This window comes from Talpa occidentalis, unplaced genomic scaffold, assembly GCF_014898055.3.
Source record: "Talpa occidentalis isolate TD23 unplaced genomic scaffold, MPIMG_talOcc4v2.1 talOcc4.2, whole genome shotgun sequence".
NCBI classification, from domain to species: Eukaryota; Metazoa; Chordata; class Mammalia; order Eulipotyphla; family Talpidae; genus Talpa; species Talpa occidentalis.
In genome coordinates, this window is record NW_023602073.1 from 49,534,031 (window position 1) to 49,544,318 (window position 10,288).

The window sequence follows — 10,288 nt, forward strand, 5'->3', positions numbered from 1 at the left end:
TATGTAAGGACAAGAGAGAGAAATAAGTTAAACAGTAATAATTTAAAATATAACGATAGCTGAACAGAAGGGATTCCTCTTCCTTCATCTGCATGTTTCCTTTCACGGATAATGACTTCACCTGTATCTACTCTTCACACAGCTGCTAAAGCTTCCTTTCAACTATGCACTTCTGAGTCATTGGCACAGAAGCTTCATACTTGGGAATTATATGATTTCTTCAAATGTTTTCCAGAATATCTGTAGTGAATTTTGTGCCACCCAAATCTGTTCTACTGTCCACACTGCCCCTACCCACCCCTCCACCCCCCGCTGCCTTGGAAGCCCTGCACTCGCACAGACTAAGTTGCTTATTGTTGCTCTAAATCATCCCATGCCTTGTTCAGTTCTTTTTCCTCATTCAAGAAATCTCTTGCCTTCTGCCTATGAAACATGATGCCAGTTTTTAAGAATCATGTCAAACTCATGAACTTACATACAACATCTCTTAATACTGACCCTACCTTTAATCAGCATGGAATTCCACTAATCCTACCCAGCATGGAACTTCCCCTTTATCACCACTATTTCTTATTTCCCAATACTCATCAGCACGCCTGTTCGGTTTTTCTTTCTCTCACATTCTTATCACTGGCTCATGGTAAACTCACTCTGGGGGTACTCTACTTCCCATACCCCAGGCATTTTCAGGGTAGGGGCGGCAGATTATTTATAAAATAATAAAATAATAGTAGAAACTATTATTCATAATATCTTGAATAACGTAGAGAAAAAAAAAGTAGTTAAAGAATTTGCTTAAAGGCTGGCATTTAACTGATATTCCCAATTTGCCACATGAAGAATCATAAAGGTATTCTGACATCTATCCACAAAAATCTGAGCTCTTTTGTCCTTCAATACTGGGACCCTGACGTGAAGCTTACAGGGAAAGCTGTGTGCATTCTTGCTGTCTTATGAGCATTGCCTATTCATAGTCTGCATATCCTAAGTGATACCTAGAGGAACTCCATTGTATATTTCACACTTCCCACTTAGCCAGAGCTATATTCAATGAATCCCATTTAACATGCCTGGTTTTATTATCGCAGTCATCAAAAATTCTAACTATATCAACTCCTTGCTTAAAATATGTAATTGTTCACCTTGACACCAGAACTAAAATCATAAATCCCCTGAGGGGTGCATTTACCAGATACAATTCATAACACTCCAGATTCATGCATTTGCCTTCTTGCAGGTGGGACAATAAAAGCAGAGGCTTCTGCTGTTCAGAGTCCTTGTTGCTGCCGCTGTGGGGGAGCCAGGATGCTTTTCTGTTGTGCAAACAGACACACTGACTAGGCTCATAGGGGCTGGAGCTGGGAGAGAGGGGTTTCACTGCTTCTGGTGACAAATGTGGAGAAATCGGGGAGCCTTTGATTGATGGGAGAGGACTTTGATTGATGTGAGACTGAGCAGCTACGGGCGGGCGCCAGCTGCTGGATCGTGCCCTGGACAGCGGCCTGGTCGAGGCTGCCCGCGTGTGCCGGGCGCTACGTCACCGTTTTGACGGTTTGAGTCAGTGGGGCCTGACGGCCATAAAAGCAGCCAGTAGAGGCCGTTGTCCAAGAAGAGCAGCTTGGGGTGCAGAGAGGGGAGGTCCCCAAACCTCAAAGGCGTGTGGGCGGAAGGTAAGGAGCATTGGCTAGAATGACGTCAGGCCCTCATTCCCCGCCCCTGACTGAAGGACTTTCTCGGTGGTGCTGAGAGTGGTTGTCCGGGAGCCTGCCCGTGTGGCTGGCTTCGTCACTGAGCAGGGCCTGGGGGCGTGGGGGAGGCGTCCAGGTTCAGGGATTTCGTTTCTGATGCTTTATCGATGTCCCTTGAACACAGGCAGCGACACCTGCTACAGATCACACGCCGGGCATTGATCCTGCAACGCTAACTTGTTGCTTGTCACTGGCTGTCCCAGCAGGCGGGTTACCTGAGGGCTTGTCAATACAAAGCTCCAAAGTACATACATACCTTCATTTTCTACCTTTATCCTTGTGCACTTATCATTCACAGTCTGTTTAACTTCACTGAGGATTAGCGTGAAAGGGACCGAGCGCACCCTAACACTCCCTTACTTGCCAGAATTCATCCTAAGGAAAAGATTTTCTCAAAATCCAGTCTCGCTCACTGAAGCTGGAAAGTTCATTTGCAAATTCTCTCACTGACATCGATACCATAAAAAAGCAAACGGATTGCATGATGTGGTAAAATGGAGCATTCAAGAGAAATAGTAGTGGGGCCATTGATATAAAAAGATTGAACTCGAAATTTCCTCTGACTCTAAATTATTCCTGAACATGGATGTGTTCCTGTGCACTAATACCTATTATTTTTCTTTTCTGAAAGAAATTCATAAAAGGCTTACATCGTTGCCATCAAAGATGCAGACAATAGATACAAATATACTGGAATAAATTCCTTTGTTAATTAGGTTGCCTGGAATCTTCCATGCTTAAATTTCTTCATCTGTCAATGGGGATGTTAACTCACTAACCTTATTTGATTGTTTTAATATATAAATATTTTGGTATACAACTGAATACTTAATATATTAATTGACAGTGACATGCATAGATAAGCATTGGTTTTTCATATCTCTAATTTTAGATGTTTAATTTGTTTAAATTTTTACATATTTTAAAAACTATTCTTATCAAATTATTGACAGAAACAAATTATCATTATAAAATGAAAAATAACAGAAATATAAGCCCCAACATATATAGGTGCATTTGTCTAAGACAAAAATCACCAATAGCCTATGAAAGATAGTATGTATATTGATCAGCACATTAGATATTCTTCTAATAGACAATTACTTTCTTTAAGAATAGGATTGTCTCTGAAATATATATACTACCTACAAGTATTTGAATTAAAGGAACTTGGGAAATATTGCAGCATATATTTAAACTTATCCAAATAATGAGTCAGAGTGAAAGATAAGAATGTAAAACGAACCAATTTATGAGCAAGTTAAGTATATATATCTGCATTAAGATATTTCTCCGTAGTCTCAAAAGACTGAAAACAATCTAAATGATAATTGCCTCTATGCACAGACCTAAAGAAAAATGGGTAGGTGGAAAGGGAAATCAATATTCTTTGGAGAAAATATTATTTGGATATTTAGAATGCTCTGTTGGAATCTAGGTGTTCCATTTGCAATGCTGATGATTTTTCTCTCATTTCTTCTGATGCGATGTACCCAGATTCTTCTTTGTAACCCATTATTAAAATTTGGTAGAATGATTCACACTATTTAAGGGACTTTCAGCAGTTTTTGTGGAGAATCAGCACGATCATCTTTTGCTTCAATAGCTGTGAAACTGTGTCCACTGTCCCGTCATCTCCTTTCCTGGTGGTGAGCTCTGTCATGTGTCATACAAGGCTTGTGTTCTTGGCACTGTATCAAGTAAGGAGACTTCTTAATGATGGAAAATTCTTTACTTCTTACAAGTATGATGAAATGTATTTCTTTCTAGCTTACTAGGGAGTTAAAAAAATCTGGTACAGTATTATGACTTCTAAAAGTTCACTTTTGGAACTTTTTAAAAAATTATATTTATCTTATGTAAATTAACATTGACATTACACAACAGAGTGCTTTGTGAACAATTTTATTTTATTTTGTTAAGATTTATCATTTGGAAACAAAGGTAAAATTTTGACAGAATACTTTTATGTCAGCAAGAAACCATGCAAGCACAAATACAGTGGAGAATCATCTTCAAAGTACTGCAAATAAAACAAAAACAAAGAGACGTCTAGCCAGATTTCTGTGCCCAGGTTTCACAGATGAACCAGAATTGGGAGAATCCTCTATCAGCAGAGTGACAGGGAAAAAAAGATGCCAGTTTTTCAGATGAAAAGGAGAATTATACCAAGAGAAATTACAAATTTATAGCAAGGACTGGAGAGTGCTGGGAGCAGGGTAAATAATGAATGAAGATAATATAAAATTAGTTTTCTTTTTTATATTTAATTGTCTAAAGCAAAACTGCCACAACGTGGTGAATGTTCCCAGCATATGTAACAATGAAATACATGACAACAGTGACACGGGAGAAGGGAAGGAGGGAACGAGACTATCTTGTTGCAAATTCCAGACAGGGTGCACGAAGCAGCCCAAGAGTATGTGACCACGGCTAATTAAAGAGGAATATTGAAAACCTCAGGGCAATCACGAAAAAAAAAAAAAGTGGAGATAAGATAAAATAATTAAAGCCCCAATTAGCACCAGAGAATCCAGAAAAATGAAAGAACAAAAGGCGCTAATAGAGAAGAGCCCATAAAATGGCAGATTTGATTCCAGACACTCTGATGACCAAACTAAATGTAAATGACTTAAATGACACACCACGACAGAGAGACAGAGACTGTGGACGGGACAGGAATTTATGAACTCACCAGTGGGACATGCTCTTCCAGCAGGAGGGTGTTGCACCTACTTGAGTGTCAAGCATTTTGGAGCAGGGGTTATTATTTGAAACGAAGCGAGATGCTACATAGCAAAAGGGTCAATTTCCTCAAAGATAAAACCATGTAAAATGTGTATGTTTTTAGCAACAGAGCTTGAAATACATTAAAAAATGATAACATTGCGAGTAGGCAAATACAAAATTGCAGCTAAAAGCTTCAAGACTTTCTTTAATTGCTGATGAATTAGAAAGTGAATGAGAATGTAGAGCACCCAAACAAAGCTAGCTGCCAGTTTGGCCTTGCTAGTATGTCTGCGTCGCCCTCCCTCTCACAACATCCAATTTACTTTTTTCACACACACACACACACACACACACACACACACACACGAAATATTCCCTACGACAAAACATGTACTTCTACAAAGCAAGTTAAAAATTAGAAACCATATACAATTTTTCTTCTCATAAGATTACACCGGATACAGAGGAGAGGAAGCAATCCACAGTGAAAATTTCACAGGAGTGTAGAATCCAATGTTTGGTTTGGACGGTTCTCACTTGTGAGGTGGGCTCTCCTGCGGCTCTGATCTCCGTCTCCCTGACGATAACCGACGATCAGCCTCCCTCCCCAGGCTGCTGGCCAGCTGTATGTTTTCTTTTTTTTTTTTTTTAAAGTGTTAGTTCTTTTTTTTTTTTTTTAAGATTTATTTATTTATACAAGCACTGGGTACAGTCAGAATGTGGGAGGGTGAGAGAATTCACCAGAGCCAGAGCGGGGACAGAACAGGCAGACTGACGAAATACACTGCTGAGGGGAGCAGCAGGCGGCAGGAGAGGTCTGTTGCGCCATGTGGGACCCTCGCCGGAGGCCGGGGATCGAACTGGCACTGCAGAGGCTGCGGGCAGCTTCGCAGCCCAGCGCTCAACCGCTGAGCCACCAGGGGAGGCCCCCAGCTGTATGTTTTCTTTGGAGACGTCCCTATTTAGCTCTTCTGCCCATTTTCGGGGGTGGTTTGTTTTTTGTTTGTGGAGTTGTAGTCGTCTTGGTTGATCCTGGGTAGCAGCCTCTTGTCAGATGTATGGTGTGCAAATATTTTCATATCAAGGCAAAATTTAATTGAGCTCACACACTTTCTAACGGTCCCCTTTCATCCACTGCCTTCTTTAACTTACTGCAGAGGCTTTGCTTTCCAAGGGGAGCTGTAAAGTGTTGCCTTCTTGCTTATTTATTAACTTAGAAATTTATCTCCTCACAAGGTCTTGCTGCTCATCTCCGGCACTGTTGTTCTGGGCCAGTGCCCTCTCTGGCGTCACCCATGGAGAGGACGGTGTATGCCTGTTTACACAGAGCACACTCAGCAGAGTGATGGGCGTGCGGCCGCTCCCCAGCAGCGCCGTTAAGTACCAAGCCTGTCTGCAGACAGTTAGGGGGCAACCTTTTCGACCTTATGAGTACACATCCTCATATTGACTACCGGTTCATCTTTCCCATGATGTTATTCTCACATATTCCAAGTGCATTGGTCAGGTTTTTAATAAATTCTACTGATCTGCCACATTAATATGCTACTCTTTGCTTAAATTTACAATAATACTGAGGGAATAAATTATGTTGAGATCAATTCTGGTGGAGGTTGAACATGCAAGTGCTTTCACGTAGAAAATAAATAAAATGGGGCGGGAGAGTCTCAACTTCTCACACTTGGCTCCTGAGAGCTGCAGAGCCTTGTATGTGACCTCCCCAGGTGCCTGTGTGTTGTGTGTATGGTATGTGTGGCATGTTTGATGTGTGTGGTGTGTGGTATGTGTGTGGTATGGATGTGTGTGTGGTGTGGTATATGTGTGATATGTGTGGAATGTGTGTGTAGTATGGTGTAGTATATGGTGTGTGGTATATGTGTGGTGTATGTGTGTGCATGAGATGTGTGGTATGTGTGTGTGGTGTGTGGTTTCTGTGCTGTGTGGTGTGTGTGGTGTGGTGTGAAATGTTCCAAATACCTACATGAAAGTCTTGGTTGTCAAGAGCCTGTTTTTAGGAAAGAAGTGTTACGTGAATAAGGTCATGTTAAGGGTTCATTTTCTTTTTTGAATTGTCGATTTAAAACCTGATAAGGGAAGAGGATGGAGCCAATCAAAGCCATATCCACAATGTGGGCCGGCAGAGAAGGCCTCCTTCTCCCAATGCCACACGTCCTCACTGAATGCAGCTCCCTTTCGTTTCATCGGTTTCTATGACATACTCTTTAGTAACACAGCAGAAGCTGATGGAAGTGTGCCAACAGCTCAAAATATTATGGATCCTTATTTCCTATTTTTTTCAGTTTATCGGCTTGCTTTAATCATTGGGCACAGAGTAGTTATAATTGAATCTCTTATGGCTAGAGAAGCAAATTATGACAAATCCTGTGTAATTTCTGTTATGTAATTATGATTCAGGGTCAAACCGATCTCACCTTTTCTCTAAGAAATTGTCTTCCAGAAGAATAGGGAGAGGCATTTTTCAATGACTGGTTTGTAATGTCACTTTTTCATAAATGCAGCATGTCATCTGTAGATTTGTTAGTCCAAAGACAGCCATTTGTTAGTGAAAAGAGACCGTTGCTGGACATTATTGATATATTATCACCATCGAGTAATTTCTTTGCCAAGGAGCAGTGAAACACTCCCCTTTCCATCAGTTACATTCAGCTGATTTCAAAATAAGGATTCCAGGCTGCTGTTACAGATATTAAATCTGGTGAGGGCGCGTGTTGTCGGCGTCACGGACACTGTGCAGATACTTCAATCATGTCCTCAAAGAGGCTTTTAGTTTTCTTTCCAGACTAGTTTATTTCCACTGAAAAAAAAAAAATGGATGGGCTCAGAATTAGCCTGTGAAATAAATGACACTGGTCCCTCCTGATTCATAAAACATGTCCTAAGATGTCAAAATAGTTTAGCCTCTTGTTTTCAAAAGCGATGCTTTATCATGCTGCCAGCGGTGAGGGATTGAGCGCCCGGCTAGAAGCAGATAATAAGAACAAAGTCATATTTTAAATCAATGTATTTTAAAGTTCATGACATCAAATTTCACTTCCCATGCTCTATTTTGCAAATTCTTCTGGATTGCTAAAGGGATAAACGATGCACTTCTTATTCCTGAAGAACAAACCGAAACTCAAGCAACATGTGAAGCTTGTTGAAAGAGAAGTCTAATCTGCAGCAACTGCACATTCCTCGCGCCTCCTTGCATTTCATAAAGGCCTCTCCGTCCTGAGGACCAGGGGAGAATCTGCTCATCCATTTCCACTGCACTAGCATTTCACTTGCGTGTTCCTCACCCACTTACTCACGGCAGGTTTGAGGAAGATCGGCTTCTGGGGTTCAGAGGCAGTGAACCCCAGCCCAGCTCACATTTGCTTGGGCCCTGCTGGGTGGGCGCAGGCCTGGCTGTGGCGGTGCAGCCTGGGCCGGACTCCAGGGCGAGGTGCTCTCCGGCGCGGCCAGGTCCACACTCGGGGGCAACAGAGGAGAGCCTCAAGGTCACCCCTGCGCCCCCTGTGAGGATGGAGAGCGGTGCTCCTCAAGCTAACGAGGAGTGCTCCCCAACCTGAGGGTTAATGAGACACCCATGACGGCAAACACTTCTCCCAGAAATGTATTTGAAATTCTGATGTTGGATCTCTCTAATGAATAAATTAAGGAATATTTGGTGTACAGAAGAAGATTTGGGAGTTTTTATTTTCCAGAGACATCTTCCAAATGAAGGAGGAGAGTATTTTAGAGAAGTTAAATAATAAATCATTTTAATACTGGGAATAAAATTGCAACATATTTGTTAATATTATACTCACCCTACATGATATGCTTTGTAGTTAAAGAAACAAAGCCATCATTACACACTACTGATTTCTATAAAAATAATTAAATACAACAATATGTTCATAATGCACATAAAATATTCCTAATTATTAAAAGTATGGCTTGAAGAACATGCTTTATTTTAATATAAGCCCACCAAGGTGGCTTTATGGAAAGATTTATTTCTGCAATAAAATAGATATTAAATTTGGATTATAGATTTGAAGTCATTATGTAACCTGAAAGTATATGCTGTAGAAAGAACAGGCTATTTCTTGAACGGCCTTTCCACTTTGACATGTTCTTCTTTTAAAACTTTTTCCATGAGTAAGTTTTCCAAGTTATTTTTACTGAGTCAGTATATGTGTGACAGAGTTTCTATTCTTATCTGGTTGAAGTTGCATCACCCGGATCTCATAATTCTCACTGGTAGTTAGACTTACAGAGCCATCAAAACTTAGCCCGATGATCTTGAGTATGGTATATCATTTGAGTCTTAGTTTTCGCCTCTCTAAATCAAATAGCCTCCATGAAATATATAAATGATGCCTTCTCCCCTGTTCTGTATGTCTGTGATTCCTCACATCTGCGGTGTCAAGTCCTATTAAGATGGAGAAATATGACAGTAAAAGCTGCGCATGGTGGAGTCTGTCATTTTAAGTTGAGATTTCATCTTACTCCTTAAAGATTCAAAATATAAATGCATCTAACAAGAAGAAATTAGTCAACAATAACAGCACTCTAGTTTAAAAAACGAAAGATAATGATGATGGGACACCTTGTGACTAGGTCACGCATTCCAAAGTGCAAAAGCTAAACTCCATGTTCCTTTTGTTTCCCTTTTTCTTGTAGTTTAAGATTAAAAAAAAACTATGGACCCATGCCACAGGGGTAAGAGCAAAGGGAATGTTTTCACTTGACTCACCTCAGGAAAATCCGGAATCTCCATTCCTCTCTCTCTAAACAACATGCAACTATTCAGATGTCTAGTTTTGTGCCAGAACCCCTGTCACACAGCGTTTCTGAATGTGCATGTGTCCACCCTGGTGCTGAGCTCTGCTCACTCTGTTTCTCTTTCCGCAATGCTGCATATTATTTAATTTTTAGTATAATAAAGCACCGCATTCAACATGATTTTTAAATTTCAAGCACTATACAAAGAGCTCCTGCATGAGTTGCCTCTTCCTCACACCCTCTCTCCAACGGCCCTGGAATTATTTCCGATTTTAGGTCTTGTCTGGGTTTCCCCGCATTAGCGCTGCGGGGTCCCCCACTGCCCACCTGCTTGGGTCGGCACCGGGACCCTGGCCGCGGGCGGCAGTCTCCCGCTAGTAGGTGAACCAGCGGCTGCCAGGAGGAATCACACGCGTCCCAGCGGCTCAGAGATGGTGCTGGAATGTACTAGAAAGGAATGATGTAACGTATGGCACTTGGTTAAAAACACAGGCGCGAAGAGAGGAACTGAATTTCGAAATGATGATACAGAGATGATGTATCATCCCTCTATGAAATATATAAATGATGTTTTAGATGATGTATAAATGATGTATTACAATACATCCCTCCATGAAATATATAAATGATGCCTTCTCCCTGTGTATGTCTGATTCCTCACATCTGTGGTGTCACGTCCTAGTAATATGAGAAAATATGACAGAACAGAGTATTCTAATAGACTGGAGGACGTGGTCAACCAGCTCCCAGGAAAATCCAGCTTCCAGGAGTTCACAGAGTTAACAGAAAACACGGTGTCCTCAGCCCACATGCCTGCGTGACAAGAGTCATCCCAGAGAGAGAGTAACTGGCTGAGGCTGTTTCCTGGCAAATCCCATACAATAGTCAAGGAACGCACGACGCCAGGTTTATACAAAATCCTCCACAGAAGAGAAGGAGGTGGAGTTCTCTCTCTAACTTTTGTTTTCTTTTGAATTGAAGATAAACTCTGAAAGCAAGCAAGCTAAACAAATATAAAATTGATGGCTGAATCTCCC

At 41.2% G+C, this 10,288-nt stretch overlaps 1 long non-coding RNA gene across 1 annotated transcript in view; it reads left to right on the forward strand.

Annotated features, from left to right (window-relative positions):
* Nucleotides 1-1,559: 1,559 nt before the first annotated feature.
* The window catches only part of LOC119252261 (uncharacterized), a 14,709-nt gene continuing 5,980 nt past the window's right edge, over nt 1,560-10,288 (forward strand). Inside the window, exon 1 of the long non-coding RNA XR_005126758.2 lies at nt 1,560-1,670. This is a non-coding gene — a long non-coding RNA (uncharacterized LOC119252261). The remainder of the gene's footprint in view (nt 1,671-10,288) is intronic.